Source organism: Panicum virgatum, chromosome 7N, assembly GCF_016808335.1.
Source record: "Panicum virgatum strain AP13 chromosome 7N, P.virgatum_v5, whole genome shotgun sequence".
In the NCBI taxonomy this organism is placed as follows: Eukaryota; Viridiplantae; Streptophyta; class Magnoliopsida; order Poales; family Poaceae; genus Panicum; species Panicum virgatum.
This window is the reverse complement of record NC_053151.1, coordinates 475,367-488,952: the sequence shown is the minus strand read 5'-3', so window position 1 is coordinate 488,952 and position 13,586 is coordinate 475,367. Positions and strand designations below refer to the sequence as shown.

At 48.6% G+C, this 13,586-nt stretch overlaps 1 pseudogene; it reads right to left on the bottom strand.

Moving 5' to 3' along the window:
• Nucleotides 1-316: 316 nt before the first annotated feature.
• LOC120682908 lies at nt 317-4,206 on the bottom strand (annotated as a pseudogene).
• Between the last annotated feature and the right edge of the window lie 9,380 nt (nt 4,207-13,586).

Here is a 13,586-nt window from a genome sequence, read left to right as displayed (position 1 = left end):
GTTGTAGATTTCTGGACGATAATAGAGGTTGCTATGTACTGTATAAGATACCAGTAAACCACCATGATTCAACATATGACCTCCTTCATAGACCATGGTGCTTATGGGCAGTCCTCAGCGAATAACTTTGTCAGGATGAGAATTTTAGAACGAGGTTTCAGAAAAGGTGCAGAAGGTCCATCATCCACAAAATTCGTAGGTTAGAATATGGCCCGGTAGGGTTGAACTCGATGGATGTAGATCCAATCGAAAGTCTTAAATAGATTATTTGAATAGGAGATTGTTAATTTAAGAGAGCGTACAATCTACTGGCAAATCAAGCGAAGATCTCTCTAACAAGCCAATTCAAGCCGGTATAATCGAAGATCTCTCTAACAAGCCAAATGAAGCTGGGATTAAGCGAAGTAGAGGATAAAAAATGATGGCAGTGCAAACAAAAACGTCACAGGACCAGAACAGCGGCACTTGCAGAGACATCCTAGAAGGACTATCAGCAGAAAGATTATCACAAGTGGAAACTTAACTGACAGCTGCATAAAGCGCCATATGATTTTACAGAGATGCACTGATCGATGTTGTTAGTGTGGAAAATTGCGGATGATGTTGTGTATCTCTGACAAAAGTGCTCTCTGCTCGGGCAACAAAGCATTTCTTTCGCGGTGATGGCAAAAACTAAGGTCAGCATTTGAATGCCACGAGGAATGGTGCTCATTGTGATTGCTGGATTGGAACTTTGCTCTCGACCATCCAGATCGGAAAGTAGTTCTTACGTGGGAACCTGAGGTTACCCTTATAGTCTAGCTGGAAAGATAACAGATTGTGCTAGGGGTATGAAATGAATATTGGCAGCTGGACAACAGGGACGGAAGTTTGATAACAATCTAGTGCTCAATTTGACCCTTAAATTTTTTAGCTCAAAATTATAAAATTAGAGTATGGTCCTTTTAGGACCAGACCTTTAGATTATCTAAGCAAAATTTGACGACTCTTTACCACTCCTAGTTAAAACCAACAATGCAGTTTTCTTGCACACTATAAAACATAGGGAACATTCTTCACAAGCACTGGTGGAGCACGGTGGTGCCCATACTGGGCTCCCCCCCTCTCTGTTCTGCTGGCTACTTCTCCAACCAACCAATAATATTTTTCTCTCACAACAAAGCAGCACCACCCACCAGTATATTTATAGTTATAAGCTAATAACACTTCGTTTAATCTAGCACTTATGTAGTTGTTCATTGTCAATGAGTAATTTGGCCCCCGTTTATTTCAAGTCACGCTCCGCCACTGTTCACAAGGTTGAAGGATTACCAGCATATAGAATAACTAGCATAGTGCCCATGCATTGCTACAGGCAGTGGCGAAGCTGCCTTGTGCCACCGGGGTCGCCAGACCCCGATGGAATTTGCTAAATTCAATGGAAACATACTGTTCAGCACTATTCATTCATGTGTAAGACCTCAGTGTCTAAGGGAGCCGACCTCGGTGGTTCCGTGGTCTGGCTTCGCCCCTGGCTACATGTAATATTGCTAGACTCGTAATAGGATTTCGATTGATAGATAAAAAAACATTACTTGTTTTAGAAATAGTAGAGAGAGAGATAAAGATAAATTATTTTGATTTTTTAGATATAAATTAACCAAAATGCCATGCTGGTTGCTCGCTCCGCCACTGTTCACAAGTTTGAAGGATTCCCGGCTTATAGGATAATCAAGGCCTTCTTCTCTTCTTCTACCTACACTAGGATTTAAGCATGAATTCATCAATCGAGTAACAAAGCAAAACTTCCGAAAATCCTCGTTCCACGAGCATCCAGTTCCGACTGCGTTGCACGGTTGCTGCTCCCGCTCGAGGGCTCGAGGCCCCGCTCGAGCCAAAGCACATTGCCGGCTGCCTACGCGGCCACGCACGCCTCATCGAAGTGTCTGAGACGCTCCTCAGGCCTCAACACATCCCCACGAGGCCCAAACCAAGGGAAAATTTGTTGGGGGACACTCTTCAAAGGTGGTTTTTGCCTTAGGACACTAAAAAAAATATGGTCTTTGCCCAAAGACACTGAAATTTTGTGGCCATTTGCCACAACACATCGTGGTTCCCTCCGTCTCCCTCGCGTCACTGCCGTGCCTCCATCCTCTTCCTTCTGCAGCTCGTGCCGGTGGCGAGGAGGAGCCTGCCGCCGCCCCTTCCCACTGCTGCCGCCGCCCCTCCTTGATGTTGCCACCGCACCTCCTTGATGCGGCCGTTGCACATCCCTGATGACGACACCGCCGCACCTCCTACCGCTTCCGCGCCTCCTTCTTCCTCCTCCTGCCAGCAGTGTGGGCAGGGCGGGGGGCTCCGCGGTCAGGTGCGGCGGTGGCCACCTGTTATCGCCATAAATTAACAGGATTAATTTATGGGCCGAAAGCAAGATGGGCTTAAAGCAGAAGATTAAGAAGGCTTGTAAATCGGCTCCTGCGTGAACATTTGGGCCACATGGGCCATGTATTTATAGAATTAGTTCAAGATTAGAGATAGAGTCCGATCGGGACAAGATTAGTTTAGATTGTTTCCCAAGTCTCCGGACTATAAATATGTACCCTATGTTATTCATAAAAAAAACATTATCACGTCTCACAAACAACAATCTCGGCGCATCGCCATCCCTAATCCTAGGGTTTCATCCAAGTAAGCGCCATGCTGCCCTGATCGCGTCTCGCGATTAGGGCAGCGTTGTTCTTGCTTTTGCCTTGGTATTACTCGTACTGAAGCATTTTTGATGGCGAGTAGTACTAGTTATCTCGATGTTCGTAGCATGGCTTTTAGTAGATCTGTTGTGCTTCGTTGCTTATCATCTACGAATATCATGTTGTCTCTGTGCAGTCACGTTTCAATCTTATGCTAGTTCTTGTCGCATAGAATTAGTTGCACAGAGACAACATCCTGCTTCTTTTATGTCTAGTAGATCTAGTTTGTTATGGTTTGCTCTTATTTCTAAGAGTTGGCGTAATATCTGCTAGGTTAGGCCTTGCAAACGGGTTGGATGATCCGGTGGTGTACTAGATGCTTTATCTTAGCCTTAATAGGGATTGTTCCGGGATTCGGATCTTGCTAGTTCTTAGGCCTCTGTTTTGGGTTTTGGTTTAGTTATCTGTTACGTTCATTAGGCCCAGTCACGTGTAGAATGTTCCGATCTAGCAGTGAAGCTTTTACCATCGTGGATTAGATTAGTTAGATTTAATTGAAGCAGCTTTACAGTTATTCCCTTTATTTATCAATATCCGGATGCAAACAGATCCAATCTGACACCGGGACTCGATCGGCTCTTTAAAGCCGATGCAAGAGTCGTCCCGGGGAGCCGACCACGGCTCGGACTTACGTTTCCATGTGTTTGTGTATGCAGGCTAATCGTTGCAAGCACGTTCGCACCTTTCTGATAGGGTATAGGTGTGACACCTCCGGTGTTTAGCACTGTTTAAACATGCCATTAACATCAAATGACACAGTAAACCCTATTTTGGTGTTGAATTGAAAGCCGAGTTCCGTTTAAATACACCAAAAAGTCAACTCCCACACCTTCGCTCAAATGAAGTTTTGCCCAACACAAAAATTTTAGAGTTTGACAAGATAAACAACTTTCGTGTTCAAAGTTTTTCGAGTTACAACATGAAATTTGGAGAAAAACCCCGAAAAGCAGTGGGTTCATTTAAACGTGAACTCAAATTTTTAACTTTCAAATCGTTGCTCAAACAAAGTTGTGCCTGAAAGGAAAGTTGTAGGAAATTTAATTTTGAACAACTTTCGTGTTCAAAATTTTTCGAGTTTCAATTAAAAATTTCGAGTTTGGGCTAAGTCAAACCGTGGACTTTTAATTTCTCTCTCCACTCCCTTTTTCTCTCTCCTCTCTCTCTCCCTCGCTGACCCTCCCCTCTCTGCTCTGTGCGCGCGTGTAGGCACTTGAGCGCGCCGCCCGCGCGTGCCTCGCTGCGCCACTGACCGCGGGCTCGCTGCGCTCGCGGCCGCCGCGCTCGCGGCCGCCGCGCTGCCTCGCCGCGCCGCTGACCCCTCCCTACCCCGCTCGAGTGTGCACGCGCCCGGACGCCGCTCGCTGCCGCGCCCTGCCCGTTGACGCACACGCCGCGACATGCGCTCGGCGACGTGCCGCGACGTCGCCGTGGCACCCAACGGGCCGGCCGTGCACCTGCCGCCCGCACGCCACCCCGCCATCATCGCCCCGCCCCCGCTACGTTGCTGCCTCGCCGCGCGGCCACGCCGACGCGCCATAAACGCGCGCACAGAGAGCCACGGACACCCTCGCCGCCGACGCCCTACCTCCCCCCCGTGCGAGCGCCCAGTTCCCTCCTCGCGCCCTCACTTCGCCATTTAGCTCGCGCCGCGCGTGTGCTCGCACGCCCGCACCCCATTCCCCATGCCTATGCCCCACCCCTTCGCCTAGAACGGCCAGCACCGCCGCGCCTCCATTTCCGCCCGCCGAGCTACGGCTCCCATGGAGGGCCTCACTCAGCACTCCTCCACCCCCACCGAGCACCCCACGAGCTTCATTTCACCCCCAAGCAACTCCCAGGCCCGCCCAATTCCACCCGGAGCCTCCCAGTGCCGCGGAACACCGCCGCCGCCGTCGTGAACACCGCCGGCCGCCCGCCCGCCGCGGAACTCCCTACTCCGCCCTGCCCCGGCCCAAATCAACCCCCATTGCAGCTTCCTCATGGCGCCGTGAAGCTCCCCGACCTGCCCTTGCCCCTCCTTTCGCGCTGGAGCACCGCCGTCGCAGCTCGCCACCGCCGCCGACCGTGCTGCTACGCCGCCACCCCTGCTCCGGCCATCCCCGGCGACCACATCCCCCACCCCTAGATAGAGCTCGGTGAGCTCTCACCCCTGGACCCCATCCCCGCCGCCGGCGAGCCTCCTCCTCGCCGGGAAAACCCCGCCGCCGTCTCCTCTGTCCCCAACTCCGGCCAGGGACCTCAACGCGATTAGTTTTAGGTTTCCAGGGGTCTCTTTGCAATCTGTGTTGTTGGTTTTCTAGATTTTCCAGTGAACTTGTAAATTCGTTTAAAAATTGTAGAAAAATCGGAAAAATGCAAACTCAACAGTTCTGGAATCCTTGCAAAGATATCTACAACTTTTGTTACATACACTTTTTCATTTTCTCAATAGTTTTTACTTCATTTAAAATACAAAGAAAATGTACTTTATATTAGATCTCAAGTTACAAGCATGAGCTATTAGCCATTTTTGGTCAGTGGGTTACATGTTAGATGTTTAACCTTGTGTAAAAGTTTCATGGGCAGTTTACAAGTCTAGCTATCATTTTATTTAACTCTTGTTGTATGCCTAGGAGGGATAGTTTTATTTATCCAAGTTGTTATGATATGTTTCATGGGTTCAAACTTTTACAGTACTTGTATTTTAGTTCCAAGAGTCTACAGAAAAATTTGAGAATTTTGAGTTAAGTCAATCTGGATCAAATGATTTTTGGTGAGGATAGCTACATTAAATCATTAAAAATAGTTTCTTTACATGAAAAATTCTAATAATTTTTCTAGGGGTTAAATTTGAGTATATAACCGTGCTGGTAAAAGATAAGGCTTTGGAACTTGATATAACAGTCTGTAGAAATTAGTTTTGATCCATGCAGCTATACTTTGCTCTATTTGTCATGCCCTGTAAAATGCTTGTTTAATTGTGAAAAATTTATGGAAATCTCATCTTTAGGTAGACAACACTCAATTAAAATTTCATTACCAGTGCTTGCATAGTTTGACCTGTAAAATTCATTTTTGTTTATAGCAGTAGCTGTTTATTTTATTTTTCATGGTTAATAGGCTGCATGAAATGGGATGAAAATTTCACAGTAGGCAAGCTACCCAGAGGTGTACCTTGCATAAAAATTTCAAACCCAGAATCTCTGTTTAACTTTATGTATGATAAGGACATGCTTAACCTAGTAATAAATGAGAAAAATCATCTCTTTTGCTGCATAGGGAGAAAATGGTAAAATCCACCCTAGTTACTTTGTGAAGTCAAATATAACGATTATTACTCTATAAATGATTGCCCAAAATGATGTAATAGAATATTTTGCAAATCATCTTAAGTTGCGTTGGATTACAACTCTATAGTGAAGAATTGAATAAATCGTTATCACTAAAGTAACTCACGCTTATGCATTTCATATAGATTCGACTACTCTCCCTGACGGTACGTACGAGTTGGTGCCGGAGTCCGAGAGTGAGCAGCGAGAAGCTCAAGTTAATCTAACTGAAATCACTGAAGACCTAAACCAGAGTTCAGAAGAGCCCAAGGCTAGCTCCGCTCAGGAAGGCAAGCCCCGGAGCATGTCCTACCTATTCTAAATTTATGCAACTATTATATTCCTATTTATTTGTGCATTTAAGTTGCAGGAATTGTTTGGAACCTTAGTTGCATGAACCTAGGTACCTATGCTTGAACACTAGTATGTGTAGGTCGCTAGTTGGCTATGCTAATGGTTCGGTAGAAGTCGAGTGATTTCCTGTCACTCGCGAGCTTATAGGAGTTGAATGACTACTTCGCACTGTAATATAAGGTTTACGGGCGGGGTTGTGGTACTCATGATATCCTGTCTGTTTAGTGAAAATGGATAAGGCCGCGGTGTGTGGTAGTGGTGGTTAAGCGTTTGAACGTACTAACCACATGCCGAGAATATGGTAATCGGTAAGCTTAAGTACCTGATGGAACCGGCCGTGGAACATACTCCCCACTGTCTGGTCTATGGTCACGCACGGGTGCAGGGCACCCTAGGGCGGTGGGCCTGTTTCATGCCCGGGGAAAAAGGGGAAAAGTCGCGTGGGTGATTGCATTTCCCCATGCGTGTGTTTAGGTCTGCCTGGCCAGGTTAACAAATTCGATTCGAATCGTCCGTCTCTCACGGATATTGAGACTGCTTAACCCTTTTGCCACATAGAGTAAGAAGTGGAATAATGATGATGAGAAATATGATTGAATGATGAAAAATAATTGTTTCTCACCATGTATGTTTTAGGATAGATGCTAATGTAGAATGGTTAATCAAACTAGAACTTGAGCGCTAAAATCGGAAAATAAGGACTCACTCTTTCTTGCTTTCCGGCAAAGATAAACCCCTCAAGCCAAAAGCCTTGCATGTCTAGTTAGAGGGCTAGTTATATCCTAGTCGGGTAAGCCTTGCTGAGTATTAGTATACTCAACCTTGCTGAGTATTAGTATACTCAGCCTTGCTTGTGACTCCACTTTGTTTTCAGGTGATACTTTTGAAGATCAGATAGCTAGTTTGACTTGGCCGTGTGTTTTACCGCCTGGTTGGTCGGTGGAGTGGGATACGACTCCGGCCAACGATGACAATGCCGAGTGATGTCATGTACGGGCTTCATCATGACGTCATGTATTGTCCTTTAGAACTCGTTTTATTTCCGCTGTAGTGAACTCTGAACTACTTTCTTTTCGAACTTCAATTACCTTTCGGAGTTTCGAAACTGGTTTGTAATAATTAAGTTAAGACTCTGTAATGTATTGTATCTGTGAAATGTTGTACTCTCTGCACTCACCTTTGTGTGGGTTGCATGTAAGCTTTGGGTTCGATTGACGCTCAGGTGGATTCTTCGGGACTTTACCCGACAGCACTGCCGAATTACTCCGTTTGAAGTGCGGGTTAGCCGGGATTATCTTTAAGATGATGGTTAGCGCACTTGAGCCAGATTAATTAGGGCGGTACTGCCACAATAGGTCAGGTGGCACGCCCTGCGTCTTCAACAAGCCGCGGCGTGTGCAGGAATTGCGGGCCGTCGACGAGGGAGCAGTGCCGGCCAGCACCTCGGCAACCTCCCGGCTCTTCGTGTTGCCTGTCGCTGCTCGTCGGTGGTTTTTGACCGACAACACATTCTGGCACGCCCGGTGGGACACTTCTCGGCAACAACGTCCACTGCAACAATGTCTGGAGCTCAAGATCAAGAACCCGCTCCCAAGCCCAACACGTATGAAGAGCTCCCTCCTGAACACAAGAAGAAGTATGATGAGATCAAAGCTCTGTTGGAAGCCGATCTCATCGGCTCTTTTGAGAGAACCCAGAACCACGGCATTAAGTGGAAGGGGTTCTCACTTGAAGGCGCTCTCGATAACGTAGATTTGTCTGTACCATCAGAAGAGCGCACCAGGGCCCTGCGCCAGGAGATGAACTACATGGTGGCCCATACGCTTCATCGGCACTCTCAGAGCCTGATGAACGAGCTCGAGCGCGTGGCGCATTGCGTCATCCAGGAGATAATCAAGAACTAGTACTCTCCATCGGGACCAACCCTGGGAAGTCACACAGAGGAAGCTGCACTGCATTCTAGGCCGCTATTGCCGTTCTCATTTGCGGCTCCAAAACCACAAAATTCGCCGATCTACATCGTCCACAAGATCGGCGGTGATCCTGGAGAAGGCCAATTCCTCACCGAGCCACCCACCCCGCATGGCTATACGTGCGCCTACATCCCTGACAGCGTCAATCCAACACGATCGGTGCAGATGGTAAACCCAGGAGCTTCTGGAGCAGACACGGAGAAACAAGCGTGGTTGGCAAAGTACGCTACGGGGCCGAGTGCTGAGCCATCGGCCCCAGGAGTTCTTAGTGTGGAGCAGGTCAGTGCAATACTGAGAGACCAGTTCGACATCCTGCCCAAAAGGAAAGCGATCGGCTATTTCAAGCCGTATCCAAATGACTACGACTTGATCCCGTTGCCTCCCAAGTATCGGCTTCCTGAGTTCACCAAGTTCAACGGGTCAGAAGGAGCCAGCTCCATAGAGCATGTGAGCCGATACTTAACGCAGCTTGGGATGATCTCGGTCTCGGATCCGCTGAGGGTCCATTTATTCGGCCAATCTCTTACAGGCCCAGCTTTTGGATGGTACGCGTCATTAGCCCCAGATTCGATTCGAACTTGGAGGCAGCTGGAAGATCAGTTCCATACTCAGTATCACTCAGAAGCTGCTGAAGCTGGAATTGCCGACCTCGCCCAAGTCAGGCAAAAGCGAGGAGGGACTGTGTCGGAATACATACAACGCTTCAGAGAGGTCAAGAATCGGTGCTACTCATCGCGCATCACAGAGAAGGAGGCAGTCGATCTGGCAGTGCTGGGACTAGCTAAGCCGATCAAGGATGCAGCTTTCCAGTTGGAGTTCACGTCTCTGGCGCACCTGGTGCAGAAGTTTACTGCATATGAGCTTTATCATCCTGAGCTGTACCAGGACAAGTTTAAGCGCCATGTGAACATGGCCCAGGCGGATGAATTTGATGACTCTGGCGAGGAGCAAGAAGTGGCCGTGGCAGAGTGGACTCGGGGGGCAAACCATGTCCCGTGCAAGAGGGTCAAACAGCAGGGGCTTGTGAAAGGCTTCGACTTCGATGTGACCAAAGCAGAGCAGATATTCGATCTGCTCCTCAAAGAAAAATAGCTGAAGCTCCCAGAGAATCACAAGCTACCGACGGCACAAGAGCTGCAGGGAAGGCTGTACTGCAAATGGCACCACTCGTTCACTCATGTCACGGGTGAATGCAAGGAGCTGCGTCATCAGATTCAATCAGCTATTGAGCAAGGCCGATTAATCCTGGCCCAACACACGATGAAGGTTGACACGAAGCCCTTCCCACAAGCTAACGTGGTGGAGCTGTCAGATTTCGGATCCGAGGGCCAGAATTTGGCATTCCAGATCAACATGGCGGGACCCATGCGCCGCCATGACAAGCAGAGGAGAGAGGCCGCTTCTGGCAAGCGGCCGCAGGATGAACACTAGCTGGAACAGCAACATGTGACTGAAGAGCAAGTGCGTCACATCTGTAATCAGCTTCCTGCTTCTAATCGGCTTCTGGAAAAGTACCAGTACCAGGACAAGTTGCGCCGCTGATACGAATCGGAAGAAGATGAGTACGAGCACCGCACAGGAAGGACACTGGGGAGACGCCAGGCTATACGCGACCACTGGCATTGCCCGTTCTTCAGGTACTGTGGGAATTCCGGCATGAGCCGATTGCCTACTATAGATGATTGCTTGGAGTGCAGGCCACGGAGACGCCAGCAGGACGAGACATTGGTGTTCCAGCGCTTAGGGCCCAGAACACGTCATGATGACCATGTGAGGAGGTCATCCAGGGGTGATTCCGAGCCAGAAGAAGACAAGTACCATCGCCCACGATGGTGTCCCGACGGGCTTAATCGCTCGAAGAAGCGCAGGGTACAGCGCTTGCGCAATCTAGAAGAGGCAGAAGCAAAGTACCTTGACGTGCTGAGGAAGGCGAGTCCGGATCTCGCGGAACAAGTCAAGCACCCGCAAAGGGTGGAAAGGCACCCTCCAAGAAAAGAGTGGCGCCCCAAGCAGACAAAAGTCGATGAGAAGCCATCGGCTGATGTGAACATGGTGTTCGTGCTCCCATCAGAGTTCCGGGCACCTCAACCGGAGGATTTGCCTGTTGCGCAGTTGGATCTCGGCCCACAGCCGATCATCTTTGATAAGCCCAAGGAGAAGAGCTACAAGCACTTGAAGGGATTGCATCTCAAGGGCTTCATCGATGGCAAGCCTGTGAACAGGATGTTGGTCGACACTGGCGCCGCAGTCAACCTGATGCCGTACTCTGTGCTACGCCGATTGGGTCGTTCTTCCGCCGACCTAATCAAGACCAATGTGATGCTTAATGTCTTCAACGGACAACCATTAGAGGCAATGGGGGTTCTTAATGTGGAGTTGACAGTGGGCCACAAGACGATCCCGACTTCATTCTTCATCGTCAACAGCAAAAGTACATACACGGTATTGCTCAGGAGGGATTGGATTCACGCCAACTGTTGTATCCCTTCCACAATGCATCAGTATCTCGTCCAATGGGATGGCGATGAAGTGGAGGTGGTCCGTGCAGATGACTCCAGTGAGGTCTCGCTCGCAGACATGAACGCCTGGGATGCGGAAGGGCAAGAGCCGATCTCAGGGATCGCCCTGGAAGATTGTGATCGGATCGAAGCGACAAAAAACGGACTGAGGTTGGTCTTATCCACCGGCCTCACAGAGTAGATGCATCCTGGCATGCTACGGGGTGTAATAGAGATAAAGAGGCCGGTCCCAGCGACCGGCCCCAAAAAATAGAAAAATCCTGTTTGGGGTAGGAATTTTTACATCATGTACATACGATGGCCTGCTCTGGCAGTTGGCCACTCATCGACTATTTGGTTCCGGATGATGATGGAAGTATAGAAGCGGCCAGCCCGTGCGGTTGGCCAAATAATTTTTCTTGTCATCTCCCTGTGTTTGCCGCCGATCTTGTCGATAATGAAGACTCACCTGCGTTCGCAGCTGGTTTTTCAGACGATGGCAAGCTAGGATACGGGTTCACGTCAGCTGACGATTTGGAAGAGGTTGACATCGGTCCTGGGGATAAGCCACGGCCGACATTTATCAGTAAGAAGTTGGATCCGGTCTTGTGTGAGGAGATGATTGCATTGCTGAAAGAGTACTGGGATTGTTTCGCATGGGACTACACTGAAATGCCCGGTCTAGACAGAAGCATCATTGAGCATCGGCTCCCGCTCAAGAAAGGGTTTCGGCCGTTTCAGCAACGAGCACGTCACATGAAGGCCGAAGTCCTAGAAGAAGTCAAGAAAGAGGTGGAGAAGATGCTGGATGCTGGGTTCATCAGGTCGTGCCGGTATGCAGAATGGATCTCTAGCGTGGTACTGGTACAAAAGAAGGATGGCCGATGGCGTGTCTGCGTCGATTTTAGAGATCTCAACAGAGCGACGCCAAAGGACGAATACCCGATGCCTGTTGCAGAGACATTGATCAACGCAGCTGCTGGCCACAAAATGATGAGTTTTATGGACGGTAATGCCGGCTACAACCAGATCTTCATGGCCCCAGAAGACGTGAAAAAGGCCACGTTTAGAGTACCAGGCGCAGTCGGTTTGTTCGAGTACTTGGTTATGACCTTTGGACTGAAAGATGCCGGTGCAACGTACCAACGTGCCATGAATTACATTTTTCATGATCTCATCGGCAAACTGGTAGAAATTTATATTGATGATGTCGTGGTCAAATCCAAATCAGCTCGGGGACACCTAGAAGATCTGCGTCGAGTTTTGGAGCGGACTCGAAGGTTTGGGCTCAAAATGAACCCAAAGAAGTGCGCTTTCGACGTATCGGCTGGTCAATTCCTGGGATTCCTGGTGCATGAACGAGGAATCGAGATTGGCCTGAAGAGTCAAGAAGCTGTGAAGACGATGAAGCCACCTACTACGAAGAAAGAGTTGCAGAAGCTCATCGGTAAAATTAACTTTGTTAGACGATTTATTTCTAATCTGTCTGGGCGCATTGAACCGTTCATGGGTTTAGTGAAGATCAAATCAGATGATGAGTTTCGCTGGGGGGGCAGAACAGCAGTAAGCTTTCGATGAAATCAAGGAATATTTGTCAAAGCCCCCAGTGTTGGTTCCTCCTCAGCAAGATAGGCCGTTCTACGTGTACCTATCCGTGGGTGACACTTCTATTGCTTTGGTGTTAGTCCAGAAGCACGACGGCCAGGAGAGGGTGGTTTTCTACCTCAGCAGGCGCATGTTGGACGCAGAGACCAGGTATCCTGAGATCGAGAAGCTTTGCCTTTGCTTATTCTTTACATGTACAAAGCTTCGTCATATTTTGCTCTTGGCGGAAACAATTGTCATATGCAAATCGGATGTCATAAAGCACATGCTGTCGGATCCTGTCCTGAACCGCCGGCTTGGAAAATGGATGTTTGCATTGTCAGATTTCGATATTCGGTATCAGCCTGCAAAAGCGGTCAAAGGACAAGCACTGGCGGATCTTGTTGCAGACAGGATCAGCACTGATATTGCTGCATTATTTATTCGTGCTTGGGCTATGTTTTTTGACGGATCGGCTTGTGATGATGGATGTGGTGTGGGAATTCTGTTGGTGTCGCCTCGAGGGGCAACTTACTCCATTTCCATCAGGATAACTGCCCCATGCACCAATAATTTGGTGGAGTATGAAGCCGTTCGCAAAGGGATGGAACTGCTCCTCGAAACTGGTGCAGAAGCGGTGGAAATTTTTGGAGATTCAAAGCTGGTGATTTCTCAGCTCACGGAAGAATATAGATGTGAGAGCGAGGCTCTTTTTCCATTATGGATGCAATGCCGTGAGTTGATGTCACGATTCAGGTACATCAATTTCCACTAGATACGCAGAACTCTGAACAATGAAGCCAATGATTTGGCACAGATGGCTCCTGGGTACAAGGAAACAGCCGATGGAGTCGATGTGGAGGTTCAGTTTCTGGAACCCGGAGACTGGAGAGCCGATATCTTCAATTATTTGAAGGATTCGGCTCGGGGGGCACCCAGAAGGATAAGACTCAAGGCCATGAAGTATGTTCTGATAGGGGATGACATGTTCTACAGGACCTTTGAAGGACTACTGCTCAAATGTCTGGGACCTTCATAGTCGAATCGGCTCTTGCATGAGATTCGTGAAGGAGACTGCGGTACTCATCAATCGGCTCATAAGATAAAGTGGCTGATTAGGTGATCGGGTTATTACTGGCCCAC